This window comes from Osmia lignaria, chromosome 13, assembly GCF_051020975.1.
Source record: "Osmia lignaria lignaria isolate PbOS001 chromosome 13, iyOsmLign1, whole genome shotgun sequence".
NCBI lineage: Eukaryota > Metazoa > Arthropoda > Insecta > Hymenoptera > Megachilidae > Osmia > Osmia lignaria.
Genome location: NC_135044.1, coordinates 3,457,404 through 3,479,712, shown reverse-complemented (window position 1 = coordinate 3,479,712; position 22,309 = coordinate 3,457,404). Strand labels below are relative to the sequence as shown.

At 46.4% G+C, this 22,309-nt stretch overlaps 1 protein-coding gene across 2 annotated transcripts in view; it reads right to left on the bottom strand.

The window, feature by feature from the left end:
- LOC117602310 (uncharacterized) overlaps positions 1 to 22,309 on the bottom strand; it is a 91,058-nt gene that overhangs the window by 65,363 nt on the left and 3,386 nt on the right. The window contains exon 1 of one of the 2 annotated variants that reach the window (XM_076691768.1): positions 19,267 to 19,392. The exons of the other annotated variant lie outside the window; for it this stretch is intronic. The gene's annotated coding sequence lies outside the window, so the exon portion shown is untranslated. Of the gene's footprint in view, positions 1 to 19,266; positions 19,393 to 22,309 lie in introns of those variants that run through there. 2 annotated transcript variants of the gene reach the window in all.

Below are 22,309 nucleotides of genomic sequence, written 5' to 3'. Positions count from 1 at the left end.
CCCTTCTATCCTCTTCAGCGACGTTCCACAGCGTAGAATCGTGGCTTCGTACCTTAACCATTCAATCTTTGAATCACAATAACAGCCAGCGTGATGTATAGCAGCCGCGACTCGGCATTAACATAGGATCCAAATATGTAATCCCAGACATCGCTGGCGGCCATCTGATATGTTCATTATATATTATACCGCGAGAGAACGTGTACCTCGTGCACCGCCGCCGCGGAACAAGTAGGTGCACCGCACACCCTTCTACACCCCCTCCAACCATCTTGTATGCAACACGCTGCAACGCGTCTAGTTAGATGCATTTCAGGTGCGCACACGTGCACACGAATGCTCGAGCCTTGCCTCTACTCGTCGTACTTTCAGCGCGCAATAATAAAGGGAAAAGGCGGAGGAGAAAAGCGACGACGTCGGAGAAAGGGAAAGGGATTAATTATTGTCGCGTGGATAATGAAATTTCCGAATTTAATCGCGCGAACGCTTGTATTTACTTTTTATTTTAACAAATACCGTGAAGACTGTTCGAACCCTTTGTATGGAAATCGGATAGGATTTTTGGCAAAATTTATTTTAACATAACGCAAGCACGTTTTCCATGCAGCACGAACGGAAGAGGAATAAAAAAAGAAAAAAGCACGGTGGCGCGTCGAAGAAGGAACCTCCATCAGGGACAGATCGTCGAGTGTGGGCGCGAAATCGATCGCCCCACGTCCCTTTTATTATTAAATCTGTTTCATCGTCGAAATAGTAGGCACGAGGCTGCACTTTAGACATCTTTCGAGATCGTAGGATAAGGTTTGTCGACCGTGCCACCAGATTTCCATCGGGCGATCAGCACGGCTCGCGAAAAAAAATCAACAGCCTCTGGAATGCTTTTAAAATGCTAAAACGATCGACGCTCAGCGATCCACCATGGGACACACCTTCGTCCTAGTCGAAGAAACCCTCCAACAGACGTCATCGTTCATTTCGCGGTTTGACCAGAAAATTTCAGAATCAAAAGTAAGACGTAGCTTGCTCGTTGGACGAGAAAATGAATCCTAAAGGGTTAAACGAGTGATTGAACTTCAAAATTCGTGTAATATCGTAATTTTCCGAAACGAAATTCCGAGGATTCAACGTTACATCGAGGAAGTAACATTTTGACCCACCCTAAGACACGATTCGTTTCTAAATCGAGCGCGAAGCAGGGATCTCTCGAAGCCCTTAGTTCACACAGGTGGCATATACGTATTTGTAAAAGCCCGTATGAGCAGCTTCCTGTCTCTCTCGAACTTATACAGCCTGTTCCATCGGGAAGCATCATACGCCCACCTCGTGTCAGATAGGATCTTTTCAACAGCGAACAGCAGCCACAGCAGCGGCGATGGAACAGGGGCGAACCACCCGGTGCGAAGCACCACGGCCATCGTCCATTTCGATGGGATAAAAGTTTCACGGCGTCGGGATCGCGTTTTGTCCAGGCATCGACGAGGTGTTGGCTAACAACGTGACATCGACAAACCGACACGTTGCGTGAGCACCTGATTATGTGACCCAGGAAACAACGAGGATCGAATGTTTCTACGAAATCAGAAAAGATTTACCGGATAAAGAAACGAAAAACATCATCCCTCTAAAAGATACTCTAAAAGAGTATAAGATCAACGATGATCGTTGCCCGAGGAACGATCACCTCTTCCCAACAATGGGTACCAATCAGAGGAAAGCACGGTGTCAAGTCGCCTGTTAATTGTGGCATGCTGACAATAGAGAAAACGACATGGGCGTGCGATTCGCTTAAAACCGTGGCCTGTCCTCTGCCGAAGCTGGCGTCTAATGGGTTTTGTATTTCGTCGATTAACGTTTGCGAATGACATTCATAACCCTCCCCCTTTCCTGGCCACCCCGAAACGTCCCCCGTTTTGCAGCAGGAATATTCATGGCTCGAGGCCTTGATCGTTGGGGTCCACGTTGCGGTGTTCCACACTCTGTCGGTGAACACCGACGGGGTTCTTCCTGAGAAAAGAAGAAGCGAACGATCGAAAGAGAAGGAAGTCGGGAAAGAGAAGCCAGGACGCTCCTCCCAGATACACCGAGGAAACTGGTTTCATCCCTCTTTCCCCCTGGTTCACCTCTGTTTTCTTCTTTATCCCTTTTTTTTTTACGTCTTTCCCTTTCCCTGTCTCTGTTCCAGCGACGCCAATGGGTTACCTTTGGAAACTCGAAAGGCCAAAAAATAAGGGGGTCTGTGCGCGCCTCAGGAACGAGATTCACAATGAGAATTGAGTTTCATAAACGGGCCACGAGAGCACAATGAGACGAAATTGCGTTACAACGAGGGTCCGGATTTATTATATCGACGGTCCACGTGGTGCTGGGTTTCGCACCGGCACCATGGAACATGTGTTTCCTTCGTTGTTGCCACCGAAGGAATAATTAACCCTTTCGTTGCAGAAGAGGGCAAGGAGAAAGCTGTCGGGGTGTCGATAATGGCTCGGTAATTTTCAGAACATCGACCTCTATTTCCTCGCGAGTTACGGAATTTCATATTTGTCAAATATGCGAAAAAGTAATTATTACAATTTCACGATGGGCAGCTGTTCATCGAACCATTGTGCTGTTGGAAATTTCTATGCCGTGCTAATGACTATAATTTTCACGCCATCGATACAGATTTCATCCGAAGTTTCGGGAAATGTCGGGCGACTTCGAGAGAGAGAAAAAGAGACGAACGAGGGTGACAAATTATACCGTGCGAATCTGTTCCACGACCGAACAACAGACCGAAGGCTAGACCCACCTACTTCCCAAGCGGAACTATCGTCCATTCACAGCACAATGGTCATCCATTCACAGATACTGTCGCGATCAATGGTGTACCGTTACGAGTAACACTTCCTCGTGCGGTTAGATTGCGTGGGAAAACAAACTACCGTCGACTAATTGCGAACCTGTCGATCGTTTCAACAGTTTTCCTAATTAACTTCCTGTCTCTCGTTCGATTGTATCCCGTAATGAACTGAAACAATTTCTTGCTTCCATTCATAGTGGCTAACGCATTGACGACTGTACATTTTACAAAATCTATGATTCTTCTAATTTCACGTTCCTCTCGATCTCAAAGAAAACGAAAACTTTCATCCCCATCCACCGTCGTACAGTTCTCCCAGAAAACCGAACTCTAGAACCGCAGATCATCCCTTGTCGACGAAATAATCCGTGAAATCGGTCAATTAAAGGTCGCGAGTGCAGGGACACAGGGAATCGAACAAAGTCTGAAGAACAGTCGAACGACGATTCTGTGCTGGTCCTTTGACGGCATCGTCGAGGAGCAACGACGCGTGCAAGGATCCTCCTCGAATTCGTCTTCGTCTAGAAGAGGAGACGCGATGTCCTCGCGGTAAAACAGCGACGACAAACGATCGAATGGATGAACAGGAGCGGAATAAAGGAGAGAGAGAAAGAGTGGACTGATTCGAGGAGACAGTGATCGCGGTGACCTAGTGACTAGCATCGGTTCCTATCGTTCGTGTGCTACGCATCTGCGGATCATCCTACGAGCCGATGCATCCGGATCATCGAGGGTTTTCCGGTTAGACGGGGGAAAGGAAAGCCGGTAACAGCAATGAATGACATAATTGAATTTCACGGAGCTTTGGTTCGTGGCACAGGAGATGCGATCCTCTGTAACCGCGCACCAACTCCCATGGATCCTTTTAATGCCTGGGGATTTGACTTTCGGGATCGAGGAGGGATGATTGTTCCAGAATCTCTTCTACGATTGATCGATTTCTGCACTCATGTTATAATAAGATACGGTATAAATATTTTGGATTAGACGAAAATAAAAAGCGGCACAGTTTGTGGTTTAACAGAGGATAAAAGGGATGTTAATCGGAAAATAATAAAGAAGAAAATAGTATATTAATGTTATACTTTGGTTGATGAAGTTTTGGTTAACGGTACACGTAACTACCCCCTCGGCAGAGAATTTCGTAGATTTGCAAACAGGCGTCACTGGCAAAACCGTGGTTCGCAGAAACCAAGCTACACACTATACTTACACGATGTGTGTAAGGAACAAACGCGTCGGATGAATAGTGTTTCGTATGTTCCGTCATTGACTGTAATAGCGGGGTGGAACCCCCAATAGAAGCCGCTCGTATTCACCGGATTGAACGCGCACCGTGAGCATTTAGCGCTTTCCCATTGTCCGTTTGTCCGGATGTCAGCATCACTCTCTGATTGGCGGAGAGTGATGCTGACATCCAATCGCCATTGAAAATCGTTAACTGTTGACTGTGGGGTCAACCTGCCCGACATTCGAGCGTTTCTCCCTCTCGTTTCACCCTAAATAAAACCTAACCGTGGCTAGTCAAAACATTGTCGAATAAATTTTTCACCGATCTTAGAATTTATCGTATCGATCAATTAATATTACGACATAGTAGCAAAACGAGGTAATTAGACTACAGGTACCATCTTCCATCAGTACCTAAAAATTTCCAAACACCAAGGGTATCCCTGACCTTTTGCAGAATAACCCTTTAATCCGACGAAAGAAAAGGTAGAAAAGGTATATGAAAGAAAATACGAGGAAAGAATAAGCTGAGAATATTTATTCGAAGCTTTCAGATAATCAAAGAGCAATCGATAATCCACGGGAAGAGGTGTATCGATTCGACAGACAGGTCAGACTTCCTGTTCGCCGTGTACCTAGCAACAAGGGCGGATTACGCGCGCAATCGGTTCACCTGAAAGAGGAAAGGGTTGCACCCTGCTGAAAACTACCGCTTCTAAAACGTTCTGTTTCCATCGTCGTTCGCCCATACGTGTCAGACACGTCGTTCACCCTTGGTAGGGACAAGGGGTGCGTATCCACTCCCCTTCTTTTTTAATCTAGCCATTGTGATGGTAATGCACAGTGTTAGTTTCACGGAAAAGAGAAATAGGAGGGGGTTGAAGACATTGTATCGCGCGAGGAGGGGCACGCACCGTGTTTCCAGCCTGTGCATATACGAGTCTGACGAACGCTCGTGTATGAGTTTTGTAAGCTTGTATAGAGCCGCAAGGACTGCTCTAATTTCAAGGGAAGGGGGAAGGGGTTTGTTTTACGAGCACTTCAATCCCACGGAAAGCAATACGGCCTGAGTAGGACCTGACGTCGTTGTAAACAATTCGTTCGCGGCTCTCCCTCTGCGTGCCTCGTAATATCAAATAGGGAAAATTTCTTTTGACTTTTTTACGCGACCGTTACACGCACAATACGACGCAATGCTGTTCTCAAATATCGGCCCGCCACCAGACTCAGACGTTCCATCAATCTTGAAATTGCGCTACTTCGGATACCGGAAGAGGGTGATTAATAGGGTTGTTCAAGACGCAGCCAGGTCCCAAGTGTTTATTTCTATTGAACAAATAATTCTTCTGTTTTACACGAAATATCGAATTGGAAAGAAACTGAAATTGCAAGCAAAAAGTTTCGCAAATAGAAGGAGGAAGATCAAGTTTCCTCGGTAAGCGTTTCAAGCGTAAAATCCCTAGGCCCGATCAATTTTCGTATATTTCCATTGAGAATGCACAAAAGAAGAATCTCGAACAATATAAAACGTACCTGTCGCGAGGACGCTTTCGACAAAGAGCCAAGAATATCATCAGTTTCAGCGACACTCGAGACAAAGAGTGGAGGGTAAACGGGGTGGCGGCGAGGGCGAGAAAATTCCGGCGTTAAAAAGCACACCGGGCGTTATACGAGTCGCCACGACAATGGCCGGTGCGTGGAAATGTGTCCATAACCAAGCAGCCAGCCATGGGTAGCGACAATGGACGTTCGAAGAAACGTATGTTTGGGCCGCACAATGCTGGACAAAAGAACGATCTAAGTGCCTACATGTTGCACGCCGGTTCTGCTACAAATACCCGGATGTGTGCCCGATGGATCCTGACGGGAGTAGCATCAACCGCGCGTCTCGAGAACGTCTTCGATTGCGATGAAAGGAAACGCATCGCCACCAGATGACCGAACAACCGATCGCTTTTGTGATCGTCGAATCGTTCTTGCTACTGTGAGGTGAAGATTACGGGATTTAAGGCAAGGGAAATACGATGTATAACCTACATGACGGGCTCCCTTAGAGGGTTGCAACGAAACCTGAAGACTCTTCAACGAATACTTGATCGTCTAATTATTAACAGTACTCGAAAGCTTCAGCTCTAAACGTAATGAAATCCAATAGAATGGACAATTTAGTAGTAGCCTTCCATCGTTCAAAAGGACAGACTTCATCCCGTAATAGGTGCACAACTAACGCTCGTAAAAGTCTCTTTTGAAAATTTCACCCCGGATCACAGGGAAATTACCATCTCGTCCGTCGAGCCTCCCTCATTAGCAGCGAAATACGGAGAGGAACAAGACGAAAGAGAAAGAGGAGCCATTAGTGTAGAACGGTCGGTCGAGCCGAGAGAAAGGGAGAGTGGAAACGTTCACAGATTTATGGTGTTGACGGGACGAGATGAAGAAAGCGGCGTTTACTGACGCTTCGAGAATGGTGGCGAACGGGACCGCAATATGGAAAATATGGCTCGATCTACGGGGGTAGTAACGTTTAATGGTCAACGTTGTAAAAGCAAATGGTCGGTCCAAAAGATCTTCGCGTTGTAAACATTTGCTTTGAAAGCTGTAAACACCTATCTACCTAGTCGAGGTTCTCCTGTTGGTCGCAACCCCTAATAAACATCCGCGCGCGGACTTGGTACCCTCAATATCTTTTTCGTGACTTTTCGTCCGTTGACTTCTTGACTCTTGGACACACGCAGGCCACGTTTTACGAGGGGATTTTTTCACGATCATCGAGAATATGTCCCTCAACGAACGGAACGATCAGTTGGCATGGTGGTAAAACCTTTTTTCCAAAAGACAATAAAATGCATATTTTTGGCAGCAATCGAATTTTCTGTCGCGTGATTTTCCGACAGAATTCACAAACAAGGAAGAATTTTCCGCGTTCCTGTGCTTCGGTAGCACGCGCTGAAAAGAAATAGAAAGAGCGGGATGGTGAAAAGGGACGAGAGACGTAAGCGGGACGTTCGAGCCCGGTCACCGTTGATTCGCGCTAATTACAGCGTTTCATACCACTCGAGCTCAAAGAGGGTATTAGTTAAGGCGTTGTAAAAATTCCGTGTGTTCTCGCTACGGTCCGTTGTTCGAGGGAACAGACGAACGACCCAGCCTCTGAGTTCACCCGTCCAAGACCCGCTAGGCAATTGCGCCACGCAACAAAACGACCCTCGTCGCGTTCACGATGTTTATGTTCCTTTGACGTCGCCCGCGACCCTCGTTTTCTCCGCGGTAATTATTTATATATTAGGATCGAATTATATGTTAATCAGTTGTAAACGAAAATCCTTCTTCTTATACCGTCCAAAATATGTCCCATAATTTAATAAAAAATATACTCATTAAATCAAAAGTATTTCGCTTCATCCTGAATTTCCTTAATTTAATTATTAACGAATTGTCTCAATAATCGGTATAATAAGCTTTCGCAGCAAAGCAGTTTACCTTTCGTTCACGATTCTTGTCCTCGCGAGCCAGCTTTGAACCGGACGACCGGTCTGTATCCCATCTGTGTAACTACCCCCTTGGTACAGGGAATGCAAAAGGCAGCCCTTCTTCCGCGGAGTCGCTTTAATTAATTACTCGCTAGTTTTGTGCACCTTCTCTCGTTCCCGACACGCTTTGAGCGGTGCTGCGACTCGCGGATCGTCGAACAGACAGACCTTCAGGAGGCTGCCGGCTCTCTCGCCGCGAAGGAGAAGAAAGTACCAGCCGTGGGGTGGTTTAACGTGTACGTTAAACGGGTCGCGGGTATTTACAGAGGGTCGGGTACTTAGCTATCGTCACCACCTTTTTTCAATGCCAATTAGCGACGCCCACGCTCCGGTTGGTCCTACTGCGCGTAATCCCCGGAGACGAAAGGTGGGAAGAAAAAGAGAAAAAGGTGAAAGGGCGAGAAGCAGCGGGCCATTCAGAGAAAGGGCCGCCACTTCCGCCCAGCGGAATCGCCCGTCTCTTTGTTCCTTCGCTGATAATGACAAATTATGCTGGTAAATTATAGTTATTTACTCGAAAATCTATTGTCAAATTTTGGAAAGTTTTTAAGATGGTTTTTTTTAAGAACTTTGCCGGAAGATCGAATTGAATCAATACTGATTTATAAACTAATTACATACAGCGTAAAGACGAATAGCCAAAAACATGACCCAATCACTTTTCAATTATAAAATTTAATGTCTTCATTTTTGTAAAAAACGTCGAATAAACAAAGAAGTCTCTTGTCGTTGAAGAAACGGACTCGCGCGTCCTTTCAATTATCCACACTTCTTCCCAGTGATGATGTAATTCGCGAAACAAACGATCCAGAGGCAAGTGAGCCGCTTAACAAGTTAATAAGTCGGATCGCGCGCGCACGCGCGTACAGGCGTTCGCGCGAGTAAACGCCAATGGCAGCTCGCGTGAAAGCTTCCTTTCGCCCGTGCGAAACGGTTTTATGGCTCGTCGAAGAAGGGTTCGCCACGAAATTCCACCCTCTACCTCCGTCGCTTTTCACGTAATTGGCGTTGATCCCTTTGAAGTCTGGCGCTGGTGTTTTCGCTGTTTTCTGCGCGCATGGCGCGGCGCACACGCGGTTTTCTTTCCGCCTTTGGATTGTCGGCGATTACGCGGCAGGCGACAGAGGTTACACGCCAGGCGGAATTTTAAAATCAAGCCCCAGTTTCGAAAAAACACGCCCCTTGATAACGCTCGGCGCTCGTCTACCCGGAGGGTCGACCAGCGGTGCCGCGATCAAATTAGAGAAATTAACGACCCTTCTTTCAGCGGCAATTAAAAGAGGGGTCGATGATTGGATTGCGTAAGGCACTCACCGCGGATATACATATGTGTACTGTTTTCGGTCACATGGATAAAGGTTCGCGGCCACGGATGAGCGAAAATTAGTCGTTAGCCGCCACGCTCCTGAAACGTCCATAACAAGCAACGCGTTTTCAATGCCGAACCGGCTGAAACGGATTTCTTTTTCGCGAACAGAACAGAGCGCCGTTCATGGTTACCTGAATCCTATCAACCTGGCGAAACTTAATAAGCACGAAAAATTAACGGACTATGGATAGGCAAAATTAGTTGTAAATTTGAAAATCGAAGATTCGAAAAATTCTAAATATTATAGTAAATAAAAAATTTCACTTGGAAAATAAAACGATCCTACTTTATCTAATATTGAATGATCTTATCAAACAATGAAATCTATTTTCGACATCCCTATTACAACTTCAGTGTAACCCAACAAAACCGCAGATATATGAAGAAAGAATGCGACAAAACGCATCGACGCCTCCGTTACACCACAAAGAGATTGTTCGACGCTTTTCAGTGAACTTCTTTGCGCGAACGATTCTCGAGCCGACTAATAACCATCCCTGAACACGTACATAAGGACGCGGTTCGACAGTGGAACGCGGTCGCGTATTAACGAGCCGGCGTGAATTGTCGAGCGTGCGAGCAACGGGCGAAAAGAGGTGACGCGCGCGACGAGGGCGACAAAGTGGCAGGTCGCGTACAATTAGAGTTACACGGTTCTCGCCTGCTTTTAGACGTCTTGAACAGAGGCAGCCGCTTCAAGTGACAGAAAGAGAAGAGCAACCGCGGAGGCGAGCAGATAAAAGGAAGGGGTTAGAGGACGGGAAAGAAGGTGGCAAAAGGCAGACGCGTCAGGAATCCGCGTGCCTCTCTCTGATCTTCTCTTTTCCCTCTTCCCTTTTTTTTCTTCTCTCTCTCTCTCTCCGTCACCATCTCGTTTCTTCTCTTTCTTTCCGGCTGTGTGCCGCACACTGGGTTTCAAACTCTCTTTCTAGGTTGACACCTTGCGATTCTTGCGCTGCTTTCACGCGCTCGCTTCGCCTCGTGCAGCGGTTCGCTGGGCTCTGAAATCGCCCCGTTGAAAGCATTTAATTAAAACGAGCTACCCGCGACGATGGAACAGGGAAAAACTGGGCTCACGGGGCGCGAGAAAGCCGCGAGGAAAACGAGATGCCGGGTACGGGTCGAACGAGGAGAGGATGCGAGGGTGAAACGAAGACGAGAGACGAGCGTGTGTGCGGATGCGAGCCGCAATCACATCGACGACAACGGTGGCGAGAAACTGCTGAAAACATTGTCTCTCTACGTGGTGCGCGCAAGCTGCCAGGCATTTACTTAATTAGAGGCCAAACCGTACGTTCGCGGTTGCCGTTTAGAGGGTGGAAAATATTCAGGGAGAAGGGGAGAAAGAAAGGGTGAGAAAAGATGCGTCGCCGCGCTTCTCGTTTTTTTGTCCGCTGTTTCGCGTCGCGTTTCAAGGCAATTCCGTGGAACAACCGCCTTAAGATCACAGAGATTACTTCTCTTAAATCGTTCCTACGCGTCGGAAGCGTTTCAATTCAACTTGCACGATGCTTTTCTTAAGGTGAATAAAAAATTCAAATTTAGAAGACGAGAAGAAGAAACCCCTAAAGAGAATTATCTAAAATTTTAAACAAACACCTGATTGCTCTAAACATCCGAAATCGATTTGCTTTTCCTTTCAAGGTGTCCCGTTTGTACATCGTTCGAAGGATCTGTTGATCCAGGTATTTTCTCGATCGTTTGTTTGTCGCTTCGTGACAATGCATCAGGAACACCGAAATACACGAGAGTTTTTCGACGCCCGCAGCGAGTGGACACGGGGAACAGTCTAGCAGCGAGAGGAGGTGGAAGAAAAAGAAGAAGACTAAAAGGTAAGCGAAAAAGTGGAAGGGAAGCAGGCAACAGCACCTGGCGGAGATTCCGCCACCGAGACTGCGCGGCATTATATTTGGTGACAATGGATGAAAAACATGGCTTCGCACAACTCGCGCACTCTCCTTTTCTGGACCTTCTTTATTGCCGGGGATAATGTCCCTTTATCCCTTCACGGCACCTAGGACTCGTTTCGCCATTGTGAACGGGCACCTCGCTGCAGCCTCGAGACAGCATCTATCCATCGGTCACCATTTTTCTCTTTCCCTCTGTCCACCGGTCTTGTTCCACGAACTATCGTGGAACGCGCATCGAACGCGCGGATAATTCATCCCTTCTCATGGAAATCTTATTCCTTGTCTCGAAAATCATCGAACCTCTACGTAATTCTCCACCCACGTTTACTGTATAAGAGATTTTATTCCTAACCATATCCGAAGTCACCCAAATATATTATTGTAATATTAAAAATAAAGATTCTCAAAACGGCCGATGGAGAAATTTAGACTATCCAAAGGTTATAACTTTTACCCTGGGTCAAAAGCAAGAAACTCGCGAAGGGGTGAAGTATAACTGTTCTCAAGGGCACAACCCTTTCCAAGGTTCAAGAAAATTGCTTTACCTGCAATGTTTATAGCACAGACGTTTCAGACGATGGACAATTCGGCTCGTGAACGCTATTAAGCACAATAAAAGCGAACGGAAGATCGAACGGTATGGTTGGTGCATTGTAACTCGATGGGCTACAATCGACGAAACGAACTATGACTTCGTAGAAACATTTGCATTCTTCTCTATTGTCCGCGAAATTGACGGCAATTCGGTTTATTGTTCCGCGCAAGTGGATTAGGGTGAGCCGGCGTTTACGACTCTAGAAAGCTGCTGCTCTTTTTCGGACCCTGAGTCAAGCCGGTGGAAAGGAAAAAATCTATTGTGAGACGCGAAAATTGTTCGAACTTCGACGAATCGTTTGTCCATGCTGCTCGAGTGTTCAACCGAACCAGCAATTATTCACAGCTGGAACCCCTTAAGTTCAATAAACACTGACAACACTTGTTCCTTTGTAAAAATTCGATGAAGCGTTCTATGCAAAATTTCCATCTTAACATGGAATATTGTAACCAGCGAATAAATTGAAGAAAGGAAAGATAAACGCAATGACAAAAGGTTCGCCGAGTTTCGCGAACCGTGCGGCACGTGATCCGCCAACAACGATATTATTCGTGGCGATCGAACCGCGGCTAAAAATTGTTATTATGCCACGTACACGGTCGTACAACGAATACAAATTCCCGTAGAGAAAAGAACGCGAGCACGACGTCAGAGCGGCAATGAAACAACCGCGCGTGCATCCCCTTTTTCGCCGTCTGTCCTCTCCTCTTCGTCGAAGGAGAGGGTTGGCCGATAATGCCGTACAATGAGAGCCGCCCGCGTAACCACCCCTCTGTCCGCAGCGACGACTGCAGCAGCGTTCATAAACGGGAAAAAGTCGGGCTTCGTCAACGCCGGTAACCGTGCACGGCTGAAAAGCCACGTATCTTATCGTCGTCAATCCGCGTGCGAAGGCATTCACCGTACGCCATTCTGTCGCAGCGGCGGGAAAAAAAAAACGCTTGGACAATCCGCGCGGAACGGCCTGGCAGTTGGATACGCGACGACAAACCGGTGTAATTAAATACGCGGCGATATTTCAGATTCAACGCGTGAATACGCCGCGCCACACAGACAGCAGAAGGAGGGGGAGGAAAAATTTTCCGATGATTTTCTGAAAATGCTCGCCTGATTGTATGGCGTTTACACGGGCGAATTCTCGCCGCTGCGATTGTTCGATTCGAGACGTACGTTTCGTTCTGGGTTACATCGATGCAAACCGGAAACCGAGGAGGCTGATTTACGCTGCGCTTCGTTACGACTCTGTGACGTTTCAATAGCTCGGTAATTTGCACGCCAGAGGAAACAGAGAAACGAAGGAGAAAAAAGAAATAACTAATTCGTCCAAGTTCCCGTGTACAGCCATGCAAATTATCAGAGAGTACACCGGGACCATTTCAAACATGTCCCCGCTATTGGTCCCATCCACGAATCCAACCAACCCACCGCGTACTTATTCGAGCACGATTGCACGCGGCGCTTAGCTCGCGATAAATCCGAAACTGAAACTATCGACGGGAATAACGTGGAACAGGACGAATGGGTGGCTTTTGTAGGAGCGAACGAGGCAACCTCTGACCGAGAGGTACGTACAGGGGAGCCGGTGTACACCGTTGAAAGAAACGAACGCTGGTTCTTGAACCGGTTGTTTTGGACGTTCTCCAAAAATGCTGATATAGGCGTCGTGCGGGCCTTGGGCGGATCGGGCGCACGTGGATCGCGATGCCGTTAGATTCGAAAACGAAAACCGGGAGCCGACGAAGAGGGTGGTTGGACGGCGGTCGGAACGCAGAGGGTGGTGGTGGCATGACAAAAGCTACGGAGGCCTTCGATCGACCAGTCATCTAGGCAACAATGCAGCTGACAATGGGCAGCGGGCCAGCGGTGTTTCATTAAAACATGCATTGAATTCGAGAGAGCCGACGAATTGGCTGAAACCGAGAGAGCCGGACAGGACGGACCGACCGAACGGACCACCCATCCCCGAAAACTCTAAGCGACGTCCGCTCCTGGACCGGGCTATCAGCTTCGTTGGACTACGAACGACGGTCATGTCTGATTGAAATGTCGAAAAGTCCGTTTCTCTTCCTACCACCCTCCCGCCCTACCCCATGTTTCCCGCTTGTTGTTGCCGTTGTTGTTTCTGTCGGAGGGGGAGAGAAAGAGACTAGCCGGTAGGGCAGTGAAGAGATCGAGGTTCGAGAGAGGAGAGGTTAGCTTGTCCGGGTTAAATTGGAATTGTCATGTGAGGGAGAGCGAGGCGAATCAAAAGAAAAACAACTTGTATAGGATTGAGTTTAATTGTGACCCATCCATCCTATAGAACCAGCCCTCCGAAACCCCGCTAGCTACTGTCTACCCGGACCACCCGACCCCTTCTGGGTGGTATTCGCCACCGTCCTCCTAGCTAACCCACGAGTTGGCGGAAGCTAACGAAACAGACTCGGAACCGAGTTTAGTCGACTGTGGCTCGAAGAGAAAAAAGGAAGAATGAACGGAGAATAGACTGGTGGAGAATGCAAGGGAGAAGAGTTCAGTCGGGGTGGAACGAAGGTAATGGAAGACCTATCGGAAACTGTTCCCGATAAACTGGTAATTAGAAAACCGTTGTCTCGTTGCTCTAAGGAGCGCGACCATTCACGATCTTTTCGTGCATTTAACGCGCGGTCGGGGTTGACCATCTCGTAGTTCGATAAAGGAGCCCTTACAATTTTGAACGTTGGAAAAGTTACGAATCTTCTATTCTAAAAGGTAAATGTAATCAAGGAAATTTTATGGAACGGGAGAATGACATCTATACGTTTGATACTCGAAGAAAATAAAAAACAAAGAAAAATGGAATTGAAATTTTGTGAAAGCTTTTAAACCAGGATGGTGTTTCCCTTTAAGGAGCTCGGTTATTGAACTAACAATGAATCAACGCCTTTCTAAACGCGGCAGTGTAAAAATCATTTTCTGAAATCCCCGAGAGATTTATCGATAGAATCGATATTCCTCGATTGTTGACGGTTGATGTGGTCGCATTGGCCCCGTCTTTCTCTCTCTAAATGAAGTTCTTTGTTGGTTCGGTCCGCAAGGACAGCCCTCAAGACAGTTCAACAATGAGCACTCCCTGGACATAGCAACGCCGCCCTTTCCTTTCCAATCGGTACACTCTCCTTCTCTTTCTCTCGGTTACTCTGCCGATTTCACCAGCTCTTTCTACCGTTCTCTCTTGTATTTTCGACATAACGTACCCCCACTTATCCCGTCTCTATCGTTCTCCCGGTACAATCGGTTCTCTCCACTCTCGGCGCAATTTTGTTCTCAATTTTGTTCTACGTCGTCTTCGGCCCCGACAATCGCCAATAAGCCGCCCAACTGAGATCCAATTTAAACCGTTAATTACCACAGAGGCTGGCTCCTCTTTCCGGCCAGGCTCGTCGCCACCCTCTTCTCTTCGACCACCCACCAAACCACCCCAGCACATTCGTTCCCTTTTCGTGCTATCTCTTCTCTCCACCAGCCTCATTCTACGGCCACTGTATTTTTCCAATTTAAAATCCTATCTCTTAATTTCCTACGTGTCACCGCTACGTCTGGGGATTTTTATGGAAACGATCGTATCTCCTGCTCTCTTTCACTGTTCCTATGCAGCGCACCGATATCGTCCGCCATTCCGCCGATTTCATCGATGACTCTTTTTCTAACTCCCGTGTAACCGTGCTTTCACTCGCTCGCGGGATCGCGGCTCGTTCTGCCAGCACGAGGGAAATTGCACGCGCGAAACAGTCATTGGATACACCAGTGAAATCGACATCCCCGATGCTAGTCATCGCGTACTCTCGTCGCGACCGGAGTGTGTCGGTTAACCCGTTCGCTTGCAATATCAAATATTAGGACTTCTAACGTTTCGAGGAAAAAAAAGAATTGAAAGGAAGCATGGATAACCGTGTCTCCCTACGGTATCACCCTAGCCAAGCAGCATCAACGTGGTCCGGTGCTACCACCGTATTACCAGCACGAACGAGCCAGCCCTTGGTATCCGCCCGGTAATATCCACACCAGCAACAATCACGGATTAATGCCATTGTTCGCGCGTATCTACTCGAAATGTACGGGCGCGCAGCGCAGGTCTATGGGGTATATACGCTGCTGATGCATCGACAATGGCAGTGGGTCTGTTCGACGACCCAACGAGGTATTACCGACCGAACAAGCATGCAGTTTGTCCCCCATTGTCGCCTCTCGATACACTGGGAATAACGCCCACCCGCTGTATTTGCAGTATTCGGCACGGTTTCGTCCGGTTGCTGTTTGCCGTCGGTCCCGTCTTACTCGACATTATATCCGATTTGAAGGATGCCCATTGTACCAACCATTGTCCGCCCGGACGATCGGTAACGCGATCGCTGCAACCGCAACATCGAGAGAAAAAAGCAGAGGAGAAAAAAGGAACTTGGATCCGGAATTGTTGCGCCCTCCCGTCCTCGTGGGTGGAGATACGCGTTTCTCGGGGGAAAGAGATTGGTACAGCAGCGAAGAGGATCATCCGATGTTTATTAGGACTTTTCCTGCTTAAATCTTGAAATATAGCCGCGCAGGAATGGGAAGAGTATTGTATGGACCAACGGGGAAACGAGACATCGCTTCTTTTAATAGAATGTTTCAGTCTTTTGATGTTCCTAGATCGCATTAGGAGAGTTAGTTGGAGTTACTTGATCGCTAATACTGTTCTTTATGATTCTATGTAACTAAGAGAATATTCGAATGCAACTAATGTTCCTCGTTATTTGAATTTTCAATGAGAAGATAATAGCTGTTTCTCAGGTTTAATCGGAGAAACGTCGATTTCGTTGAATATAAAACCGGAAATCGGCGACGATAACCGCGCGCAGTCCAGCCGGCGAACAGGGGTGTCGAGAGGAGAAAACACGAGGACGATCGCGTGCAGTAGGTAGAGCGTGGATTTGACGCGGACCGAAGCGCATCTGCCTGTAATCCGTAGTGAGACCGTTCGTTGTTTCGCTGATCCCTGCATTATGACGTCGCTTGTATACTTCATTGTTCCGCATTCGGCGTCCATTGTTCGCAGATTGTGTACACCTACCACCGCCGAGCTCCTGCGCCATTGCACGCATCTACTCGCGTACAAACGCGTTTACTCTCTTCCTATCCGCCCCTAACTCATTTTCCTTTTCCCTCTGTCCAGACGTGTTTCTATATTTTCCGTCCTCCCCTATTCGATCCAAAAACTATACTTTTAAAATAATAAACAGATGCAAATAATTGAAGATTTCTAATAAACCACCCTGAAGGATCAACTCTGAAGTAATAAGACTACTTGAAGACCTTCGAAAGACAAGGTTTGAACTCAGAAGCATCCATCAGAAACAACTCTGAGATATCAGGTAATAAAAGTCTTAATCCTTAAGGATCAAGGGTTCATCTTGGGTCGTGAAGTCCGAAGCAAGTCAACGAAACCCTGTGAGTTAGGGTTATTTGTATCGGAAAGTGTTTGAATAATGCTAACAAGAGTAAGAAATATTCAACGAATAAGAAAATTTTATAACAGATGAAGCGTATCACGTACGTAGACAGAAGAAGGGAGGTAGTTTAACGTTCGAACGAGATTCATTCTTCGATTGGACAATAAAATTCTTGTGCTCCTCGGCTCCTTTCAGTCCGACAAACAAAAGTTTAATCTATCTGGCGATCTATTCATTTTGTACCTCCCCTTTCTGTCTTTTTCGTTTATCCTGCGCATCATCCGCGTTCGTTGGGATTAGTCAGAGGTGTTCCGATCCGAAACGAGTCGTCTCGAGGTGAGTGGATCAGCCAGGACTGTTTAGTGGCTGCTAATCGTGCCGAATTGGGCACAATAGACGGATGCACCGTACGACACATGCCCCTTTTGTGAACGCACGATAGAACACCCCCCTCTGATCCTCCACTGATTCCTAACGATGGGATAAGACAGCGCGATTCAATCGGCTGGAAATCCAACCAAGGGGACCCGTTCAACGATAGTTTATTCCTGTACACGACACAAAGCCCTGCTCAACGAGCTGTCCCGCGATCAGTTTGTAATTAGTTCGAATATTTCATGCGCTGTTGAATATGGACGATGGCTTTGTTCGTGAGAGAAGTTAGCAAAAATTTCGAGACAGAGAAAATGAATTTTTCCTAATCTATCATTTCCAACGAAACGAATCGTTACTTAATCGAACAACGAGGATATATCGTTCGTTCTCGATTTCCAGATCCTGCAGGAATATTGCTTGCGAGAGCAAATCACGCGGCGAGAATACATAGTATCGAACTTATCCAATTCCGAAAGAATTCAGCTCGGTGTCGTGAGTGGCCGCACAAAGACGGTCGCACCGACACGTGCACACACGCGTGTCTCCGATTCCATCGAATGGAAGGGCAACCTTGCCCTGTCTGTGCATAAACAAAATGGCCCATAAAACCTGGAGGCGCTAATCCGCGCAGAATGCCGCCGCGAGGATATTGTCAAACCCTCCTGCGGACCCGTTCACTCCGCAGGAAGACCAGCTGATTCATGCGGCCATATTTCACGTCTTTATGCATTCGCGAATATTTCAAGCCTCTCCGCGCCGGCCAGAAGGAGAGACAACGAAAAGAAAGAAAAAAAAAAGAAATGATGGAAAAGGAAACGGCAGAGAGCGAGACGAGAGGAGGGGGATTAGTTGCCATCGGGCCTCACGTCCGCGCGAAATTTCATATTAAGGGTCTATTGATCCGCCTATGGCGAAGAAGACGTTCGTGGTTTACGTCCTAACCGCGATCCCCTGTCTCGTTCCTTTTTATCCCTTGCCTTTTCTTTTTCATCGGCAACCCAACGGCGAGACACCGTAGGTCGTGACCAGCTCGTTTCAATTTCACTGGAACGGGTTAACACGTGAGATTTGAAGGTAATACGATCATTAACGGCATAAAAATGTTAGTTTCCCGAAAGCAGTCTAACAGCCTTAATGGCAACGTGAAATTCAAGATAACGATCTTTTATTAGATATACCTTGTGATCAAGAGCCTACTGTCGACAAATGCCCTCCAACTTTCATAAATTAGCATTATTAAATTATTAGCTGACTATTTCAATATTTCCAACTATCTACTATAAAATTAATATTACAATAAAGCTCGAAGATTTCGAAATAAGATCTAAGGACGTAATTGAATTGTTTGATACAAATTATCCACACCCACGCTCATGTGATGGACGATAATCTATTAGAAAACATAGGAACGAAGCGAGAAGAGATAAATTTCACAAAAGGTAAATAAAGCCGGTGGAAGAGTTTCGAACACACTTCTGGACAGGTGCGTAATTTCGTTTTAACGTAACCGATGAGGCAACGGTCGATTTAAAGCAGGGATCATCGGCGGGGCTTACGCGTAGATTTAAAACGTGATGTACGTCGTTAGGATAGCTTTTAGACTCGGATATAATCCACGCTGGATTTATTATTTGTCGTTGTAAACATCGCGCGACTACGTGGCTACTCGAAAAATGTCCCTTAAATGGCCACGGTATAGGGAGGTCGTTCGTTCTAATGTGATTCACACCAACGTGTAAAATTCGTCACATACCGAGGACCACGGGACAGTAACCATGGGATCTCGTGTGTCCGACCACCAAACACCGTATCGCCTGCCCGGTCTCTTGGTCGGATAGAAAAATTCGAGGAATCTCGTCCTCCGCTGGCAACGCAAACCTGAATCCCTCACAATCCCGTCTTCCGATGAAACATTTTAAAATAGCGGTGGAAGTTGCAATTTAAATTTTGAAAATTTCAAAATATACTAACTTGTCTTTCTGGTCCAATTAAAAAATTGTCCTTACGTAGATCGTAGAATAGGAATCGATGAACTCTGTTTATTCGGTGCGTTTCGTATCGCGCACTGATTCGAGGAAGACTCAAGAACGAATGAAGCTCACCGCCGCTCGCCGATAATCTGAGTGTTTACACAAAGGGATTATTTCTCGAACACAGTACGATACCAGCTCCGCCGATTTCGTCAGTAAAACTTCGTCTATCCGTGCATGTACCGAGCAGAATAAATTATATTTCGCGTCCGCGCATCGATGAAGATTCGCGGTCGATCCAACAACCCTGTTTTCTAAGATGTTCGCGTAACGAAACACCAAGGCCTACTCTTTGTCCTCTGGCAAACACAAGACAGGAGCTCTTCACGTCCGCCGATCGCTAAGTGGAAGAATCATCGCGATGGAAGGAAAGCTTCTCCTTGTAGCGGGCTACGACGTTCTAATGGTCATTATCATTTCCAAACATCACGGCCTGCCTTCTCCGGCCAAGGAATACGCCAGTTGTTTGCATAGGTTGCAAGTGTTCGCGTAGAGGCTCCTCCAGTGGCTAGTGCTTTGTAAACCTATCCTAGCTAACTAAGCCACTGTGTACCTAGTGTGTTCTATCGGTAATGCGATACGAACTCGCGTGTTGCGTGGACGCGTCACTTCCAGAGCACGATAAATATTCATTTTTGATATAAATATCGAGAGTTCGAAAAAGAAATGACTCACAGAAACGATGGAAAGTTTTCAAGAAACTCTAGTCGGATGAAAATAGAAATCTTTCAAGTATTAATTCTGGCAAACACGTCAACGAGACGCTAACGATTAATCACCCGATCGGTTGATTTTCCAGCTGGATGCCACCCAACGACCAGAATGTACGTAACAATGTTTCTCGTAATTACAATTGTACGAGGAGGATTCAAAAGATGAGTGATCGTCGCGTCTGTATTAGCGAGCAACGTAAAGCGAGCGTATTCACGTGAAAAGTTCGTCACGAGGCCGGTTTGTTAAAGAGTTAATGAGGCTTGTGTTTCTGACAAAGAGTATATGGCATGGAAATCAGTCACGCATTGTCCGCTAATACTTTACGAGGCAACCGAGCGTGGGCCTGGACTGACAGTCATGGCTGTTTCAAAACGACAGCTAAGGAGATTGCTTATCCATTCCCGGTTGCGTCCTCATCGGCCAGACTTTATCGCCTTGACGAACGGCTAACGCGAAATTACACAGGATCCTTTCGTTTATTCGAAACAACTACGTAACATCTCGTTTGCTGATAAGCTTCGTAAGAATAAAGGGTAAGTGATTTGATTTGTTGCGAATTGATCTGGGTTTGGTCCTCGAACGAATACACCTTTCTTTCTAATGGTATTAAGCGCGGACCAGGTAGAGAAGCGTACAAGATTGATCTTGTACCCACGAGTATTTAGATTTATAAATCCCTTGGCACGAATGGCCAAAGTCATAAGCAGCTGTACGACGTTACATATGTCATACGGTCCATTATATTCGGATAATACCCTGAAACGTTTGTTTCCGTAATCTGCCGACGATACGGTCCATGATCTCCCTCTGTACATACTCTATTTAACCGATACAATGGCTTACCAGGCATTTCTTTAATATACTCGAACGAATTAATCTCACGGATTGTTGGTGAATCAAATTTAATGCGATATTAGTCAACAATACACGTAGCAAATTTCAATGCAAACAAAAGGAGACACGGTTCGAGGACAGTCTTTATCTTCAAAATTACATTCTTTTTCTCCGTTTATTAGGAATAATTCTACTCATAGAGTTGACACGGCAAGTTGAAAGGAATACAAATTTTTTAAGTAAACTTAATTACTCGACATTGATTACCGACCACTTCGATCTCGTTAACGTCGTCAACGTCTACTGGAAGAAAGCGAAGGCTGTTCGAGGAAAACGGTAGCAGAGGGGTAACATTTGTCCTCTGACAGGAAAGTTTTGGTGCCGGTTTTAATAGAAGAATAAACACCGCCTGCTCCGACAGTTTTTCCATAGAGAGGATACGTCGGTGCTCGTACGCAAACAATGCCAGTCTAACTGGTGAACGTTGCTCGATAAACAAATACAGCCAGAAACCTGCATTTACACTTGGCCCCCGTGTCAATGGGACAGTTCGAAAGAATTCTGATCAACCGTGACGATCCTACCTTTATCTCAACAATCGAGCCTTTCTTTTATTATATTCTTCTGGCCGATGCATTATGTATTCACTAGAAATATCGTTAAACGAGGGTAAACAATATCTACTGTCGACGAAGAAAATAAATTACAGCCCATTACACGAAATATCGATAAACCATTTAACTATCTAAAGCTACAATAAATCTTGGGAACGATATTTAAAATTTCCAAAAAATATTTGAAATATACTAGCGTGAAAGAGAGAAAGAAAATGGTGATAGCGCAGAAGCAGTTGCAACCGACCGCAGACTAAATATGCATTAACACGAAACACGGCTCGAAAAATTGTCGCGAGAATCGGCTAATTAAATTAATTCGCTCGTCAAAGCCGGGCGAGAGAGCAGCGTAGAAAGCGTTGATTTTCCGAGTTGACGCGCGACCGCCATCGAACGATATCGTTCATTATTTCGCCTCACACTTTTTTCTTCCCGTTTTATTTTATTTACCCCCTTTTTTCTCCATTTCTCGTCTCCCTCCGCTTTGAACTTTGGATCAAACGTCGACTTTGTCGCGAGAAAAGTCGTACACGCGACGGGCGCGAAATAAAACGCGGAAGCCGCGGTTGCGGCAGACGAAACCGTCGCTCACAATCCGCAGATAATTACGACGTCCAATTAGTATTAATTACTGACCTCTTTCTAATTAGAGGCACCGGTTGAAATATCGCCGATATCGTTCCCTCCGCGCGATTCGAGTGGCCCTTTTTCGCAGCCAGCCTCTGATAGCGAGATTATCTGATACTCTAAAGCGTCAGATATCTCTTTTAATCGCACGTTATCCGTGTTTCCCTTTTTTATTTTTTTTATTTTGCACTCTTT